This window comes from Teleopsis dalmanni, chromosome 1, assembly GCF_002237135.1.
Source record: "Teleopsis dalmanni isolate 2A chromosome 1, ASM223713v2, whole genome shotgun sequence".
NCBI classification, from domain to species: Eukaryota; Metazoa; Arthropoda; class Insecta; order Diptera; family Diopsidae; genus Teleopsis; species Teleopsis dalmanni.
In genome coordinates this window covers 91,981,407-92,001,887 of record NC_051846.1, presented here as the reverse complement: position 1 = coordinate 92,001,887, position 20,481 = coordinate 91,981,407, and the positions used below count along the sequence as shown (strand labels likewise).

The 20,481-nt window shown below is 36.2% G+C and overlaps 1 pseudogene; it reads left to right on the top strand.

Annotated features, from left to right (window-relative positions):
• The first annotated feature begins 3,753 nt into the window (after window positions 1-3,753).
• On the top strand, window positions 3,754-19,921 carry LOC119687706 (annotated as a pseudogene).
• The last annotated feature ends 560 nt before the right edge of the window (window positions 19,922-20,481 follow it).

The following is a 20,481-nucleotide window of genomic DNA, read 5'->3' as shown; positions in this document are numbered from 1 at the left end:
TTAAGGCAGGGATTCCTTGAGAAGAAATTGTATTCCTCTTTTCTTCACGTGATTTTAAAATGAAGCGTTTTACTGACAGCACGCAAGCATTACCAGATGTATTGCCAGTGTTTCCCACATTGGAAGAAACCGTGACGATGCAGGCTGGTGATGTTAAAACCATCGATTGGGGGATGGAAGAGTCCATCATATCTGAAATGAAAGCAGCGGGGTTGCCCAGAGGTAGAACCAGTGATTTAGGTGTAAGCCTAGCGTATACTGAACTTCCTAAGGCAGCGGTAGTAGTAGTGAATATCAGGAACAAGGCTCTTCCCATCCTATTCGATGAAGACTTTTTTAAGTTTAAGAAACCCAAATAGATAACAGTGGTTTTAATTATAGATTTTTTTTAGGTGTCGAAATATTGAAGTAATTTAGGTCAAGTAAAAATGAAGTAGGTAACTAATAGTTTTTTTGTTTTTTACGCATTGAAATAAGTAGTGTAGTTAGTTTATTATATGAACATAATAATCATTATTTGAATATTATTATATGAATATGAATAAATGTAAAGATGGAATATTAATGAATTATAGATAAATTTAGTTAAGTTAGGATATGAATTTAAAACATGGCATGAATTTTTTTTTGTTGTTGTCTACAGTGTAGCCTCAGTTGTCAAGAACCCCACCCCAAAACCGGCGAGCATACCGGGCTAGCCACCATGCCATGAGAGGCGACTGAGGGCACTAATTCTAACACAAGGTGGACACAACATAAGATTCATTCAGTTACAGGTCAAAGAGATAACTAACGATTTCGAACAAGAAGAAGTAATAATTAGAGACCATCGACGAGCCCACAGAAACGCTAAGGAAAATAGACAAGAAATAAAACAAAGGTACAACTTTCCAAAAATATCTGAAAAACAAAAACAAGACCTAGACTACCATAACAAAAAAAGACAAGAACTTAGAAAATATTGTAACGACTAAAATTTTTACAATTTAATTGTTACAACGCCGCAAAAATAAATACAAATTTCCTAGCGCGTATAAAAGCAAAACTCAGCACATTTGAAAATTTATTAATTGTTTTAATAAAAGTGAAACGCAGAACATTTTGGAAATTAGTAATTGTTTTAATAAAAGAAAACTCAGAACGTTTGGAAATTTATTAATTGTTTAATAAAGGTAAAACACAAAATATTTGAAACTTTATTGTTTTAATAAAAGTGAAACTGCAGAACATGTAAAAATTTATTAATTGTTTTTAATAAAGTAAAACTCAGAACATTTGAAAATTTATTAATTGTTTTTTTTAATAAAAGTAAAACTCAGAACATTTGGAAATTTATTAATTGTTAATAAAAGTAAAACTTAGAACATTTGGAAATTTATTAATTGTTAATAAAAGTAAAACTTAGAACATTTGGAAATTTATTAATTGTTTAATAAAGTAAAACTCAGAACATTGGAAAATTTATTAATTGTTTTAATAAAAGTAAAACTCAGAACATTTGGAAATTTATTAATTGGTTTTAATAAAGTAAAACTCAGAACATTTGTTACGTTCAACATCTTTTGATATTTTTGTGAGCAGAGTTAAAGTCTGGCACGGTGGCGAGGCTAGCTAGCTCGTCAGAAAAGGGGTGGATTATTTACTCCGCTATAGCACATTCGAACCGTAACAAAAAAAAATAAAAAAATCGTGCCAGAGAGTTTTGTTCAAAAAAAAATTGCGATAAATGGCGCCCAACGACGGAACTAACGAAAGAACAGAACGTAATATGAACGACCGACCAACGACAGGACAAGAATGATGGAAGTCAACAATGGACATGAAGATAGACGAAGTAAACGCATAACAAATGGAGCCCTGGTTCAGGACAGTCCAAACAACGAACAGATCAACGATGTACTTTACACTACATAACAATCGGGTGACGCACAGTTAACCAGCGGACATTTGAACACGACTGACGTATTAAATAATATGTAAAACATATTTTGTTTTTTTAAATTTGTTTCATTTTTTTAAATATTCTTTTCTTTTATGTATATCTCATTGATTAGTTAAATAGATTAAATTGACACTGAATACAAACCACTAGTGAAGAACCAAATTTTGTTACTCAAACTAAGCCACAGTTTCCATTGAAATCATGTGGTTTTATTTCAAATATCGTGGAATGCTTTTGTTTTGGTCATTTTGAAATGAAATTGCATGGGGAGAGGTAAACCATGTTAGGTATTTTGCAGTGCAATTGTTTGTTTGCTTTAAGTAAATGGGAGAAGTGTTGCTGTAGTTTTAGTAAAATTTTGGAATTTTTTTTTGTGTTAGTTTTGTTGGACAGTGGATTTTTTTTCTTTGTCGTAATTAATGCTGAGCAGATAATGATAAAAGTAATAAACTAAGTTATTTTGTTTACCAGTGTCGGACGGATTGACTGAATGACGGATTGACAGAATTAGTGTTAGGTTTGTGTTTTGGCTTAATCGCTACATCATACATTCGAACAGGATAGGTTTGAGGTGATTAAGGTTTTGTTTTTTTTGTTGCTTTAAATCACAAGCAAACCAGCATCTATACTGAGGTGCCGTGAATCTGTTTGTCATAAACGTTATACGTGAAATTCAGTATAGGAGCAGGTGATATGAATGTGCTGTGAATGATAGAGAGTATGAATGAAGGATGAAGTTGAAGCTGCCGATCATTTAGAATGAGTTCAGGTGGTTGTGAGGCTTGCTTTAGAAACAGCTTGTGAAAGGGTGGGTTTAGAATTTTAATTGTGTTAGCTTTTGCGGTAGTTTAGACTGTATCAAATTGTAAAGCAGCTAATAATTCCTAGAATTTATGTGGGAGACTAAAGACCTAGACGCGACTCAACTCATTTTCATTTTTTTTATCATTGCCCCTAAGATAATATCACTGAGAATACACCAAAGGTCATCTATATTATTATTATTATATTGTAGAGATTACAAAATCCATTTGAATATATTTGAATAGTAATACATTATATTTAAATTATGTCTAGCGATAATATATTAATTATTATTTATTGTGGTTGATTTTTTTTTTTGACTTCTTTACTTTTAACATCTTTATCCCTAAGTATATATATAATTTTTTTATTTTTATTCTTTATATTTTTTTTTTTGAATTTATTTTTGAGTTTTATTTAGTAAGTTTTACATTCGAATTTTAGTTTAAGGATAGGAGTAGTTTTCTTTCTTAAATTCTTTTTCAGTTTTTTTTGATTTTTGTTTATTACTTAATACTTGATACTTAATATTTTTTTTTATGAATTTTTCTTTATAAATGGATTGAAGTAAATAGAGATAGTGAATAATTTTTCTTTTTTGTTGGTGAAGTAGTTCAGTAAATAGAAGACCGTAAATAGTTATATTGCATATTTCGCTACAATTGACACTCCTCGAAGTTATTCAGTTTTTATTCTGTTCTTGATTCATGGAGAACGATCGCGAGTGGTTTACTCCTACAGGTGAAGCTAATATAAGCGATAAGAACGAAAATAAGCGTCTTACTAGGAGTGTTGCAAGAGCTTTGGGAAGAGACGCGACGTCATATCTTCTCACTCAAATAGATACAGGCGTGGTTAGGCCGACGGATAGTGTGCCAGAACGCGACATCAATTTGTGTGCAGGGATTTTGTTCCAAAGAAAGGAGACCCAAGCAGTGAGCCACAACGCGATTACCTCAATTATCAGGTCCCCGGAGTTCATTTCAGAGTTGAATAAACTCTCTCTAATGGCGGATCAAGGTAAAGACGTAGAAATGGAAGGCGCGGTAGGCGAGGCGTTACCTGTTACAGCGGTAGGAGCTGCGTGTGTGAATGATAGTGTGAATGATGGATTGAATGAAGAGAATGGTAAAAATTTTGGAAAAAGGGAACGAGAAAGTCAAAGGGAACTCGTTGATATGATGCACATGCTGATGCAACAAACCCAAGTTCTAGCGAGTGGGATGCATGACATCAGAAATGAGTTAGGTTCATTGAAAGTGCGGGTTAATTCCGTAGAAAGAGATAGAGTGAATAAGATTGTAGTAGGAAGCGACGAGTTAAATGCGAACTGTGAATTTTTAGCGAATAATACTAGGCTAAGGAATAATAGAAGGGACTCAGTATTGTTTGAAGAAGACGAAAGGGTGACCCGAAAAAATTGTGACCTGGATAAGTGGCGGTTCAAATTTGATGGGACCACCAAAGAAATGTCTGCTGAAAGCTTCATTTTTCGTATCGAAAAAAATGAGAGAGCAATATGAACTCTCTTATCACCAGCTCTTCACCGATTTTCACTGTTTGGTATCGGGTTGCGCGGCTAGGTGGTATTGGCAAGTGATGGAGGACCATGCGGAGGACAAGAATTTCAACTATTATGAGCTGAAAAAGGAACTGTTAGGTCATTTTAGATCTTGCGATAGTGATTACGAAATAATTAGGCAGATGATGGAACGTAGGCAACAAGTCGGGGAAACGTTCGAGCAATTTTACGCGGATATTCATAATTTGTCGTTTAGGCTTAGGAAAAAGATACCCGAAAGGGAGTTAGTCGAAATTATAAAAAGTAACTCAAGAGGACCCCTACGTGGTAGGCACCTTGACGTGGTGTAGGGGCTTAGCTACAGGCAAGCTTGCTGACTTTGGGTCTCCTGCTCATTGTCTATGCAATGGTCAGAAGACCTTTTTGTCGCTCTGGCTTGTGGGTACAACAAAGAACTACCAGTAGTTGTGTTGTCCTGTAGTTTGTGTGCACGTATGTGTGTCTTTGTCTCTATGTATGCATGTATGTTCTTTGTGTTTTTAGAATGAATGGAAGTGTGTAGGTCCACTAGGTGTCTGGGGACCAGGGTTTATGACGAACCAAGACCGTCCATACGTGGTGCAGAGCCACATATTATGGCGGATCTAGAGAGGAAAACTCGATAAAACCCGCAATCCTGGGTGTATGAACGACCGTGCCCAAGGATGAATGGCACTGCGTAAGTGTGTCTTAGAACGGTGGACTCCGGATACCTGGCGACCTCCGGTTTCAATTCAGCCTTTCTGAAGTAAAGGGGGCTATGCTTCGGACGACCTCCCTTTCCCCTACACTCGTGGGAACATTTATGGACTCTTTAAACAAATTGAATAAACAAAAAACTAACAAGGAACTAGGTACCAGTTCCGAAGACGAGCTCCTGGCATCAAGCCAAGAAAACGAGCGAGTCGAAACCGCCATACTACCCAAAGTAGGCAGTAGCAGCCGCACTGCGCCTACTTCGCACATAACAGTAAAATCGGCAGACAAGCGCGCCAGCCATAGTGCGCCTGCCGAGAAATCAAAAAAGTCTGAAGCAAAGATCAGACGTCAAAGGTACCAGAAGGCCATGTTCATTCTTGGCAAGATTGCTAAAAATGAAGCTGAAGGTAAAGAACAGGCGTTTGACCGTACAGACAAAGTACGATATCAGAAGGTGGTCGATGAGTATAACGAATACCAGGCCACCCTATCAAAACCCGCAAAGGCAATGAAGAGGGATCGGTCTCAGGACGAGACGGCCCATACTTCAAAAAGCAAGGTAGCGAGAACAAGTTCTACTAGTAAACCGTCAACGAGTGCGAAAAGGGCATATAACGAAGTAGCAAGGGATGAGCTACAGGTGGCGCTCATTGATGATATTACCGGCAATGGAAAAAAGGTGCTGGAGAAATGGGGCGAGATTGAGCCCAAGCTGGCTGAAATGGTGATGGAACACCTTCTAACAAATCTAGACGCCCCCACACCAGGCTTTGATTCATCAGAAGTGGTTCGTGGTTGCAGGGTCTTCAAATGTGATGACCAGCTATCTAAAGTATTTCTTGGCAACTGCATTGCTAAGGTAAGTGATGCATGGGAAGGTTTAAGGCTAAAGCTTATCCCAGCCAACGATATCCCAAGAAGACCAAGGGCCCGCATTTGGCTGCCAATTATGAAGATGGAGCATGAGAAAGTTCTCCAGCTGCTACAACGGCAGAACCAAAATGTGCCAATGAATGACTGGGTAGTCATCAAGGACGAGGGCACACAAAAAAACAATATGACGCTTCTTCTGGCGATAAACGAGGAATCCGTGAAGCCATTGGAAGAAATGGACTGTAAGCTAAGGTTTGGCGTACGGTACACCAAAATAAAAATATTCCGCCCAACAGGCAATGATGATGATGGCAAGGAGTTAGAGGATGCTAACAAATTGCTTGACGGTATGAAGCTTCAGGAAGAAGCTTCAGAAACCTCGTAAGCCTGCACGAATGCTGAAAGTAGCACAAATTAACCTTCAGCATTCGAAAATCGCCTCGGACAATCTCGCCATCTTTCTCATAGAGGAGGATGTCGATGTCAGCATTGTGCAAGAGCCATGAGTCAGAGGTAAGGACATCATGGGGCTAATGCTGAAAAATTATAACAATTTATATATTAGGAACAATGGTAAGCCAAGATCATGTATCCTAGTTAAAAAATGTATTAATGCCTTTTTATGTCCACAGTATAGCGATAAAGATCTAACAGTCGTAAGGATCGAAATGCCAGGTGGACAAAATTTTATTGTGGCTTCTGCCTACATGGCACATGATAGAGATGCTCCTCCGGAAGAGGTAGTCGCGCTAGTAAACAGAAGTACATCAAAAGATATTCCCACGTTAATTGGATGTGACGCCAATGCGCGGCATACGCTTTGGGGCAGTTCGGAAACCAATGACAGGGGTGAGTACCTTTTTGATTTTATTAGCAATTCGAACCTTTTAATTTGCAACAGAGGTAAAACACCTACTTTCACTTTCCCCAGTTCACAAGGGTTTGAAGGATGGGAAGAAGTGCTAGATATAACACTCCTATCCGAAAATCCAGATATTGTAGTTAGTAATTGGAAGGTATCTGACAAGAAATCCTTTTCGGATCATAGTTGGATTCTCTTCAACTTAAACATTAAACCAAATCATACCATCCCCTTTAGAAACCCGAAGAAGATAAAATGGGATATTTTTACAAGGGTAACTAAGGTGGAACTTAAAAAAGTAAGACAAATTAAGATAGACTCTACTAGTAAGTTAGACGAGAGGATATAAAATCTTGAGGCAGCTTTTAATATAGCTTACAAGAAATCTTGTCCAATAAGTAGAAGCAAAAAATCTTTTCCACCTTGGTGGAATTCAGAATTAAGTGATCTCAGGCAGAGAACACGAAAACAGTTTAACGAAAGCTATAATGACAATAGTTGGCATGAATATAGGGAATGTCTTAAAACTTACAAGAAAGCTATCAGGAAGGCCAAAAGTAATGGCTGGAAGGAATTTTGTAAGTCAATTGAATCAACCTCATCCTCTGGTAGGCTCAGCAAGGTTCTATCCAAGGAAAGTGCAAATCCTTCTTATCTCAAGAAAGAGGACGGCACATGGACTGAAACCTCTGCTGAGACACTACATAAGACTACTATTAGACACTCATTTCCCAAACTGTAACGATGATGCTAGAGAAAACGGTTCAATCACCTTGGCAAGCACATCATCACAGATGACTGAAGAAATAGTCACAGCGGAAAAAATTAGGTATTCAATTAACAGTTTCTGTCCCTATAAATCGCCAGGTTTGGACGGTATTTTCCCTATTATGTTGCAAAAACTACAAGACTTAGTGGTTCCATGGTTAGGGGAAATTTACAAAGCATGTCTTAAATATAGTTATGTACCACTTAGTTGGAGACAGGTTAAAGTAGTCTTTATACCCAAGGCAGGCAAAATCGGACATGAGTCCGCCAAAGATTACAGGCCGATTAGCCTAACTTCATTCTTACTAAAAACAATGGAGAGGGTAATAGAGCTCCACCTAAGACAAAAGGTAGAACGTTTTCCAATCTCCAAATCCCAGCACGCTTACCTCAAGGGTAGATCTACGGAAACAGCTCTGCATGAGGTCATTCGTACTGTGGAAAAATCGTTTCATTTTAAGCAATACTGGTTGGCAACCTTTTTAGATATTGAAGGGGCTTTTAACAATGTAAGCAATAAAGCTATTCATGACTCTCTTTCCAGAATAGGTTTAGAGGAAGAGTTTAAAAATTGGATAGTTACTATGCTTAAAACAAGGATTATTCAATCAAAGTTAGGCAGCATAACCCAAACGAAGCACGTCAGTAGGGGGACGCCACAAGGAGGGGTTATTTCACCATTACTGTGGCTGCTGGTCGTGGATAATATTCTTAATATTCTAGATAAGATAGGTGTGAAAGCAGTAGCGTACGCGGATGACGTGGTTATTCTTGTGTCAGGTATGTTCCCTAACATAATTAGCGACATTATGGAAAGGGCATTGGCTAAGATAAATACCTGGGCCACAGGTTGTGGACTAGGTATTAACCCAGGAAAAACTGAAATGATGCTGTTTACTACTAAAACCAAAATACCAGCTTTCAGGTTGCTTTCACAAAACGGGCAACAATTAAAACTATCGAAAAAAGCCAAATATCTAGGAATTCTGTTGAATAGTAAGTTAAACTGGAAACACAATGTCGATCTTCGTATCAAGAAGGCATGTGTAGCTTTCTATTCTTGCAAGAGGATGTTTGGCAAAAAATGGGGGATTCGTCCCGATAATACCCAATGAATGTACACGGCAATTGTACGCCCAATTCTCACGTATGGTACTGTCGTGTGGTGGCCGGCTCTAAACAAGAGCTATAATATCGACAAACTTAACAGAATTCAGAGAACGGCATGTGTAGGCATCACAGGAGCTTTTAGGACGACTCCCTCGGACGCCCTAAACGTGATGCTACATTTGCTACCTATTGATCTTCACATTAAAAACATAGTTTGTAATAGCGCTGTAAGACTTAAAGTAACAGGCGTATGGTTGGAACGAACATGTGGACATAGTCGGATTCTAGGTACAGTTCCAAATTGTCTGTATAGGATGACATCGGATTTTATGAATCCGTGTATAGACTTCGTAAGGAATTTTCAGACAATATTCCCTTCAAGATGTGAGTGGAAAAGGAAAAATTTCGAAGCAAATTACGATATCTCAATATATACAGATGGTTCGAAAATTAGCGGTGGGGCAGGAGCAGGAATCTTTGCACCATCTAAAAATATAAATAACTCTCTTAGGATACCTAATGAGGCTACGGTTTTTCAGGCTGAAATCCTAGCAATAAGAGAAACCTGTCGGCAAATTGCAAGCCACATCGAGAACAGATGTAGTGTTGCTATTTTTATTGACAGCCAGGCAGCAATTAAAGCTCTTGAATCCTTTATAACAAAATCAAAAATAATAAAAGAATGTAGAGAAGCAATCGACGAGCTAAATCGGTTGGCCGATATCACACTCATCTGGGTTCCTGGGCATAGGAACATCGTAGGGAATGAGAAAGCTGATAATTTAGCCCGCTCTGGTGCCTCCCTAGATGCGTCACTGGCGGTATCAGTCTATATTACCCTGGAGACCATCAAAAGAAGTACCTTTCTTTACTTTCTGCAACTCGCCAATAACAGATGGAAAGCACTAAGGTCATGTGCAACTTCCAGGTTAACGTGGCCCACTTATAATAAAAATAAATCTCTGGAACTCATCAAAAAAGATCGCGTAAACACTGCAAGGCTTATCGCGGTTCTTACTGGTCATTGGTGGTTAGGAACTCACGCAGAGAAACTGCGTATTCCCCATAACTCTCACTGCAGAAGTTGTGGAAACCCGCGGGAGAAAGAAACAATAATACATTTTCTCTGTGAATGCCCAGCTTTAGCATCCAGAAGATATAGGTTCTTAGGAAAATACTTTTGTGATAGTTTATCAGACTGCTCAATGGTAAGGATGAAAGACCTGTTAAATTACCTAAATTCGGTGGGATGGATTTAGTCTCTACTCTTCTATACTAGGGTTCTTGCGAAAAATGTGGTAACAAAACGGCGAAAAATCGCTAATTGAGGTACATTTGAAGTTATCTTATGACCTGCCACTGCAACCAACCAACCAACCAACTCAAGAGGAAATTTGGCTAGTCTTGTGTTTTCGGCATCGATAGCGGACCTCATTAGTGAGTGTAAAAGAGGTGAACGTCTGTTACAAAAAAACAGGAGTAAAGGGCGTCCTGTATCAGAAATTCACTATAAGGATACCGTTAAACCGGGAATTAGGGAGAACGAAATAGCGAGAGTGGAGGCTGTTGTAGACAGCAAAATTAAACAACAGAATTAAAACTATGGAGGTAATAGGAATCCCTCACCTAATTCATTAGGGGTCTCCCTCAATTCAACGCGTGGTATGGTGGAAAATGCTGAAGTAAATAAACCCTTATGTTACTCTCCGTTCGACATGAATTTGTGCTATACTTGTGGTATGCCAGGAAATCATTATAATAATAAGGTGATGGATGGTGTGAAGGAGACATGTAAATCGTCGTTTCACTCTATGAGATGTTTTATGTGATAGTGATGTATCGTATTGTGTGTTTCAAGAGGGAAACCAAGTAATGACAGCGTCACCCCGAGGAGGCTGTCAAATGAAGATGAATCCGGGAAACAAATAACTATTTTAAGAAGAAAAATGAATGTTCAAACGCCGGGGATACCTGTTATCAATGATCGTAAAAGTCTACACCAGCGCAAATTAGAGTATGAACGAAAAAGAACAAAAATATTTAATGAACAGGTGCACGTGAGAAGGGGACAATGTTAGGTTGAGGTAAGATGAAGATGAGTTAAACAGGACAAGGACGAATAGTAAAATTAGGGAGCTGGGGAGAACTTAACAGAGCCTGTTACTTCAGCTCAAAGGTAACTACGGTAGTGTAGTAAGGGGGGTAGGTCCAAACCGACAGACAAGGACAGGGACAATATGGAAAAACACTGGTAGACACAGTATTACAATGAAATAGTAATAGTAATTTTATATATTTTTTTTTGTTATTTTTACCTTCCTTATTTTTTTTTTTTTTTGTTTGATCTACTTTGATCACATTTATCGCAATTTTTTTTTTGAACAAAACTCTCTGGCACGATTTTTTTATTTTTTTTTGTTACGGTTCGAATGTGCTATAGCGGAATAAATAATCCACCCCTTTTCTGACGAGCTAGCTAGCCTCGCCACCGTGCCAGACTTTAACTCTGCTCACAAAAATATCAAAAGATGTTGAACGTAACACATTGGAAAATTTATTAATTGTTTTAATAAAAGTAAAACTCAGAACATTTGAAAATTTATTAATTATTTTAATAAAAGTAAAACACAGAACATTTGGAAATTTATTAATTGTTTTAATAAAAGTAAAACACAGAACATTTGAAAATTTATTATTTAGCATGTATAACTAAATTTAAATAAATAAAATTAAAATTAAAATATTTTATTGAAAAACAGTAACGTAAACATACAAATTAGAAACTTTGTAATTATTGTGTCGAATTATTGCTGAAAGTCTTAACGATAACCTCTGTACGAAGAATTGTAAAGAAACTATATTACTTCCTGTGTCATACAAAAGTACAAAGGAAGTTTAAATAAAGATTAATAATTATTCAATGTGAATGTTTGTTTCATTAAACTACAAGGGGAAAACTGAAGTTTAAAAGAAAGACGAAGAAGTTTAGATGCAAACCGAATTGTAATTGCTAGCGGCATTGAAATTTGAAGGAACCTTGAGCGTAGACAACGGCAGCTTTGAGAGATTTAGGTAAGACACACGTAAACTAGGTAGCTGTGGCGCATAGTATTGAACGACTGAACTGAAGAGTGGTTTAGGTAAACAAGATTCAGGGCTTGACCAGTTACTGAATCTGGGTTGCATGGGGTATAACACACGTAGCTTTAACAGTCACGTGTGTCTATACCATAGTGTCGGAAACTGTAGGTGGCTTTTAACAGTAACCTAACGTCTCCGGCCCCTGGGCGCTTTAATAGTGAACAGGGAAGGGCGTGTTAATTGCGACCTATAATGCGGCACACGTACCTTTAGCAGTCACGTGTGTCTGTGTTATATTCCGAGTACCTTCAGTTCAGTTTATCGACGTGACAGGGTCTCACCAAATAAATTTCTTGTGTGGACCTTGGCGACGGCTGAGTTAAACCCCAGCTTTATACGAACCACAAGAAAGGTTCATTACAATATTTACCAGGGGAAAACACAACCTGTATACTATTCTGATCGACAAAGTACCCCATACTAAAGATATCCTAAAAAATATAACACCTATCTTAAAAGAAAGAAATAAAAGATCAATAAAATAGTATAGGAACAATTTAGAAATATATCGCAGGATCTCCGGATCATGATGATTTCGAAATTATAGTTAATAATATGAACGATTTAAAAAATAATAACAATAGACAAGTTCATGTAAATGAAGCTTTTAATAATAAGCTAAGCTAAATGGCAAACATTATAAGAAATGATGTTTATTTAGAAAATGAAATGGTTATAAATTTACAAAACAGAATTAAACAAATAAAAGAAGAATTAATAAAGATAGAAAACGGAATCGAATGGGCAAAATTAGGAATTGTTAACCCATTAATATTAAGTAAAAAAGAAAGAAAATAGCTATAAATTAAATTAAAGAAGAGCATATTACATTTGTGAGCTCAGAAGAAACAGTTCAATTCCCTAAAGTGTCTGTCTTATACAATTATAATAAAAAAATATTTTATATGGTTAAAATTCCATTAACAGAAAAAGAAACGTATGAAAATGTAATAATAAGACTAGTTAAAAAGTAAAATTAATTAATTAATCTCGAATTTAATATTTATGCTATCAAAAATGATTGTGAACAATTTAACAATATCATTATTGTTGGAATGTATCAAATCTGGCAACACGCGAACCACACTATGTAAAAGGGAATGTATTACTACAAATATAAAATTCAGTCAGTCTTCTTCTAACTTACGACCGAACAGGTTATGGGCCGAATACGTTAGCACTACGCGTAGCTGTAATCGAATGAAATTAATTTGTCGCGAAATTAATTCGTCGTGAAAGAAAAACTTTTTTAATTGTGTCTTACAATACAATAAAAACAGTGATGAGTCTAAACGTGAAAATCGAGTTATTAAACAAAAATAATTATGACACGTGGAAAATTCAAACAAAGGCGTTATTGGTAAAAAATAACGCATGGCAATATGTCGTCGGCACGAAACCAGCATCGGGTGATTTGGCCGAATGGAACACAAGAAAAATTGTTGGATTTGGAAACATTGAAAATTAAAATGATTGAGGAATTCAAGGCAAGAAATAGAAGCAATAGAAGCAGTAGAAGAGAACAACAAAAAGACAAATATGTCATTACTTGTTACTCATGTGGTAAAAAGGGGCACAAAGCAAGTCAATGCAAGCATAAGAAAAATAGCAAAGAGAACGTAAAACACGGAACCCTACAGTGTTCAGAGGTGACCATGTGTGCAAATAGTAAAAACCATATAAGTTAACCAGTGTTGACCATGCGTCAATGTAACAACGATGTCAGAGACCCACTCCATGCGCACAATTAAAATTGTCGCTTTATTGCAGCAACGGTTTACGCAATAGCGAATACCATTGCGGTGCAAAGAACCCAAAGCAAGCGTGTGTTGACATTGTTATTGTTATTAATCAATAACTAGAAATCAAATTACAGAATAAGCAAAATAATTTGTAAGGGCCGCTGACATTGCTATTATATTAATATAATAAATAAAATTATATTAATTTAAAATTTTGTAAAATAATCAAATTAATTTGTAAGTGCAGCGCACTAGCACATATTAATAAAGAAATTCAGATATACTTCTCAACCGAAAGCGTAACGTGTTTTATTTAAAAACGCTCCGCGATTCGACCACAAATAACTTATATAAACTGAAGTAAAATTGATATAAAAAATCATGCCTATATTTACTCATTATAATCGTATTAATGTATATAATGGATTTTCCAAAAACAATAATTTATACTATTTCTTCTAATTAGAAGAAATGGCTACATGCTAATATGCAACCACAAATGAAGTAATCATTTAATTTTTAAACCACACCGTTTTTAATATTTGACAATTCTGGTGTGGTGAACAAGTGAAAGAGGTTTTTTTGCGATATTACACAAAGAGGCACAATTATTCAAAATTTCTTCTCAGTTTCTTCTCTTTATCCTCTTTGCTAATGTCGTATACATTAGTTGAATCAGTCGTTGAAAGAAAAGAGTATAAGTAAGAAGTAGTGGGCTGCGGCTCGGATATCATTAACAATGTGAATATTTATGAACATAATTACTTATTACAAAAACTTGATGCAGATATAATATTGTTATAAAAACTTAATAATATAAACATAATTGTAATTAAATAAATAAAACTACATATAAGTTAACACGCGCTACATTTATTTTCTTTTTTCCTTTTATTACCTTTATTGGGTAGACATTAGGTAAGCACTTTATTTCCAAAATGTACCGGAAACCCAAATAAGCGGTAAATAGTAATTAAGCAACTCTTTCCAAATAACTGGCGAAAATGCAATGCTTGCATTAATTGTAAAGCCAATATAATTAACAATATTGTAAAATAGAATATAGTCTTAATCTTGAATCAAAATAAAGCGGAGCATTAGCTCCAATCTTTTTTAAAAACTAAATAAAGTATTTAAAATAAAAACTGGCGCCCAAGCAGGGACCACTCGCGAAAAGGAAATAATCAAATAAAGTAAATAATTAAATTAAAGTGAAAATACAAAGGCCCTAAAGTAGTGGCAGTGTTTCGCGTTATCATAAACAGTGACTGTGAAAGGAAGAAACTAAAATTGATTTCCCAGCAGCATCAATCCTATTTTTCCGACTGGTTCTACAAGATTCAAGAAGACTCAGGCTCTCTAGTGTCCGTCCGGACCCCGCCTCGCATCGAAGTGTTGTAGCAGGAGCCGCAGTAGGTTCAATCGACCAAAAAGGAGGGACGAGTAGCTCGATGCTACTCTTACTGTAAATCATCGTAATTAATTAAGTATAATAAGAAAAATCTAAAATTTTTAAAGAATAGTGAATGAAGATAATAGAAATAATTTTGAAAGAAAACATCTGAAATTTAGTAAAATTCAAATTAAGAAGCTATATTGAAAATAATTTTAAGAAAAAGAATAATAATAATATAAAAAAAAAAAGAGGAAAAAGTGAAACTAAAATATCTTAATTAATTTTTGAAACACGGTAATTTGCATATGTACAAAAAACATGTAGAATAAATAAGAGGGACGTACTAAAAATAATTTTAATAATTTTTCCTCATACTAAGAGAAACTAAAAATAGAATTTTAAAATAAAAACTAGATTCAAAATCGAAAATATTGAAGATAATTTGAAAAGGAAAATAATTTGATCAATTTGTTAAAAATAATTTAGTCAAAGATTTTTGACATTTCCGTTATTTAAATTCCCCGAATTATAAAGCTTAATTAATCACAGTTTATTAAAGTTAACAATCCAATTGTGAAAATGAGTAACCCGAATAATCTTTTAAGACCACCGGTTTTAGCTCAAAATCCTCCGAATCCAAATCCCCAACCTCCTCAAAATGAAGAAAATAGGGACATGGTTAGGCAAATAGCAGACGTAGTCAATAGAATCTTAAACGACAGACTAACAGCTAGGAATGTTATTGAGGTAGACGAACCGATTAATGTAGGAGCCCAAGGTATTGGTGAACTCGACAAAATTCCTGACGTTGTGCGCTCTTTGCGTGATTTTGCAGGAGATCCAGGTGAATTCGGATCCTGGAAGAAAAGTGTAGATAGATTTCTACAAGTGTATGAGCCAATACTAGGCTCACATAAATACTTTGGTATTCTAAACATTATACGAAACAAAATTACAGGCCAAGCAGACATTGTGTTAGAATCGTATAACACACCTCTAAATTGGACCGCTATTTCACGTTGTCTCACAAAGCATTACGGCGACAAGAGAGACCTAGGTACTTTAGAGTACCAAATGTCCTCGCAGACTCAAGGCAATTTAACAATACATGAATATTATCAGAAAGTCTATTCAAATCTCTCTCTGATCTTAAACAAAATTTCTTGTTTAGAAGCCGGATCAGAATGGTAGACACGTATAGAAACAAAGCGTTGGATACCTTCGTTAGGGGTCTAAATGGTGACTTGCCGAGACTCCTGGGAATAAAAGAACCAGCAGACCTCCCAGAGGCTCTACAATTATGCCTCAAGCTGGAAAATCAAACTTATCGAGCAAATATTGCCAATAACCATAACTATAGGAGACCTCTTATAAATCCTCGAAAAAATTTCTCCCCACAGAACCACGCCGCACCAAAACCATTCTACTCACACTTTATTCATTGGAATCAACCAATGCAGAGACAAATGTCGCTACCTCCCTATATTCCACCTCAACAACAAGGATATTGGCAAAGACACCAGAATTTTTTTTCACAACAACAAAATTTCAATTCTCAACATCGGCACCAACCACCATCTAGACCTTTTGCATCAAAGCCCATGCCAAGACCCGAACCAATGGATGTCGACCAAAGCATGCAGTCAAGAAGAGTCAATTATATGAATAGGCCATCACAAAACCTTGCATTTCAAGGAAAGAGGCCACCACCTCCTCAGCAAAATATAGAAAAAAGACAACGAAACTTTAACATAGAAGCTGAACAATACAAAAACGCTGCATATCAGCAAGATCTAGAATACGGAAACCAGCAAGACGAGATTGGACAGGACAATTACGACGTACAAGAAACCCTCGAACAGCATAGTGCAGACGACAATTCTATAGAGGATTTTTCAGACATTCATTTTTTAGGCTAGCGAATTCGTCGCTCCCATATTTTGAATGTAAAACAAAGCGAGGAGAAATTTTCAAAATATTAATTGATACGGGTTCAAACAATAACTATATGCAACCCTCCATTGTACCCAATTCTCTCCCAAATGACCAACCTTTCTTTGCCAATACTATAGCTGGAAAAATAAAAATTACACACCACACCAATGTTAATTTATTCGGAATACCCAATCTCAAAATTAAATTTTTTTTGTTACCATCGCTAAAATCATTCCACGGCATCCTAGGCAATGACAGCCTCAAGCAACTTTCGGCAGTAATTTACACAAAATACAACTATATGACAATACAAGATAGAGTCAGGATTAAAATAAAACAGCAAATTATACAGTCAATTAACACAATCGGCATACGGACTGATTACCTAAACGACGAACAAAAGACCACACTTCATACAATTGCGAGGAAATTTCCTAAACTTTTTGCCGAACCTGAAGAAAGACTAACCTATACTACGAAAGTGCAAGGAAGCATAAGAACGTCCACAGACACACCAATATACACCAAATTCTATCCGTACCCAATGGCATTAAAAGCGGAAGTAGAGAGACAAATCAAAGACTTGTTACAGAATGGTATAATAAGACCGTCTCGGTCTCCATACAATTCACCTGTATGGATAGTGCCCAAAAAATCAGACGCATCCGGAGAAAGGAAATATCGAATGGTAATCGATTACAGAAAGTTAAACCTGGTAACAATATCGGACAGATACCCTATACCCGAAATAAATGGAGTACTAGCACACCTAGGAAGAAACAAATATTTCTCCGTACTCGATTTAAAGAGTGGCTTCCACCAGATTCCCCTAAAGGAATCGGATATAAAGAAGACAGCTTTTTCGGTAAATAACGGTAAATATGAATTTACCCGGCTACCTTTTGGTCTCAAGAACGCTCCTTCAATTTTTCAAAGAGCTCTTGACGACATTTTAAGGAACCACATAGGAAAGAGATGTTACGTTTACATCGATGACATCGTGATATTTAGTAAAGATCAAGAAACCCACTTTAATGACATCCAACAAATCTTTGATACATTAGAAAAGGCAAATCTAAAAATACAACCTGACAAATGTCAATTCCTAAAAACAGAAGTGGAATTTTTAGGTTTCATAATATCCGAAAAAGGCCTCAAAACAAATCCACAGAAAGTAGACGCAATAGTAAATTTTCCAGTATCTCAAACTTTAAAAGAACTTCGATCCTTTTTAGGACTTTCAGGCTATTATCGCCGATTCATCAAAGACTATGCAAAGCTCGCGAAACCCCTTACAGTCCTTTTAAGAGGGGAAGACGGACGAGTGTCCAAAAATCAATCAAAAAGAGTCAAGATAACCCTAAATGAAAACGCCATAGATTCCTTCGAGAAACTTAAGAGATCGCTCATTAGTAAAGACAATGCTTACATACCCCGACTACTCCAAAGAATTTGTGTTAACAACAGATACTTCCAATTATGCAATTGGAGCTGTATTATCGCAAAACGACAAGCCAATAACCTTCATTTCGAGAACTCTTTCTAAAGCTGAAGAGCACTACGCTGCAAATGAAAGAGAAATGTTGGCGATAGTATGGTCGTTGAATTCGTTAAGAAACTACCTTTACGGTTCTGCGAAGGTTAAAATTTTTACGGACCATCAACCGCTTACTTTTGCTTTAAGCAGCAAGAAGCATAATAGCAAGATGAAAAGATGGAAGGCTAGGTTAGAAGAATATGACTATGAGTTAATCTATAAGCCAGGGAAAGCTAATGTTGTGGCTGATGCACTCTCAAGACCACCACAGGTATCACAAATCAATTCATTGACAGGAACGCAACATAGTGACGAAAGTTCAGCACAAAATCTTATCCCAGCAGTAGAAGGACCTATAAATGCATTCAAGAACCAAATTTGGCTCCTAAATACCAATTCAAAATACCCTTCCCCACATACCATAGACACATTTTTAATCAAAAAGTTTACGATGAACAAAGCCTAGTTTCAATTTTTAAACGTTATTTGGATCCCTCAGTAATAAACGGTCTCTTTACCTCAGAACCAATCATTGGAAAAATTCAGCTAATATATCCTGTTCACTTTTCTAATTTCAAAATACGTTTTACCCAAACCCAAGTCGAAGACCTGACAGACGAAGACAGACAGGAAACAGAAATGCTGAATGAACACAAACGCGCCCATAGAAATGACAGGAAAATAAAACCCAACTATTACAAAAATTTTACTTTCCACAAATGAGTGCTAAAATAGGAAATTTAGTCAAGCAATGTAAGATTTGTAAAGAAAACAAATACGACCGCCATCCAAATAAGCCACTGTTACTTGAAACCCCCATTCCGAAATATCCCGGTGAAATAGTGCATATTGACATTTATAACACAGAGAAAAATTTAGTTCTTACGGCAGTCGACAAATTTTCCAAATATGCCCAAGTTAGAATAATAAAAGCAGAGCTTCAGAAGATATTAGGGAACCTCTAAGACAGATCATTTTTGCATTTGGCGTACCTAAGGTAATTGTAGTAGACAACGAAAAAGCGCTAAACTCAGCCTCCATATGTTTTATGATGGAAGACCAACTTGGAATAGAAATCTACAAGACACCTCCTTACGCAAGTACAGTAAACGGACAGGTAGAACGATTTCACTCAACCCTCTCAGAAATCAAGCGCTGCTTAAAAGCGGAACGAATACATAGATCATTCCTAGAAATTTTGGACAGATCGGTATATGAATATAACTACACAGTACACTCAACTACAGGAAAGAAACCGATAGAGACATTTTTTGGACGCAGAATTTCTACAAATCCTGACCAGTACGAAAATGCTCGACAGGAAAACATTGAAGCACTTAGGAAAAAACAAGCAAAAGACTTAGAGGTACACAATCGGAAAAGGACTCCAATGAAAACATATTTGCCAGGCGACATTATTTACGTGCGAATAAACAAGAGATTATGCTCTTTTGAGCTAGGTACAAAAAAGAAATAGTAAAGGAAGACAAATCTAACGTAGTTATAACAGAAAAAGGACGAACTGTATACAAAAGTAATATTAGAACTTAACTCATTTGGTTACTTTCAGATTAATAATACCACTTGCCAGTGGCGAATTCCGTATCCTTGATTACACAAATTCACGACTAGCAACCTTCAATACAGGATGGACCAAAATTCAAACCGGAACCTACAGAATTATACATACGATAGACGTAGACGAATACCAAAGGACTTTGGACGAACTTAACTCCACAATAAGACACAAAATAATTTCTGACAATCCCTTAATCCCTTTCCTATACCATGAAGTAACCGAAATACAAGGTATCTTAAGTAGACTAAAGCCAAAGGTCAATAAAAGATCCATAAACGCAATTGGTACTGCATGGAAGTGGCTCACGGGGAGCCCAGATCACGCAGATCTTATTATTTTAGAAAATCATTTAAATAATTTACTTGAAAATAATAACAATCAATTGATAATAAATAGAGCAATGAGCGAAAGAATAAATAATATAACGGAAGTGTCAAATAAAATAGTTAAACTATTAAAAGATAGAGAAGATATTCAGCATGATATCGCTGTAAACATTAAATATAAGCTACAATTAATAAAAGATGAAATT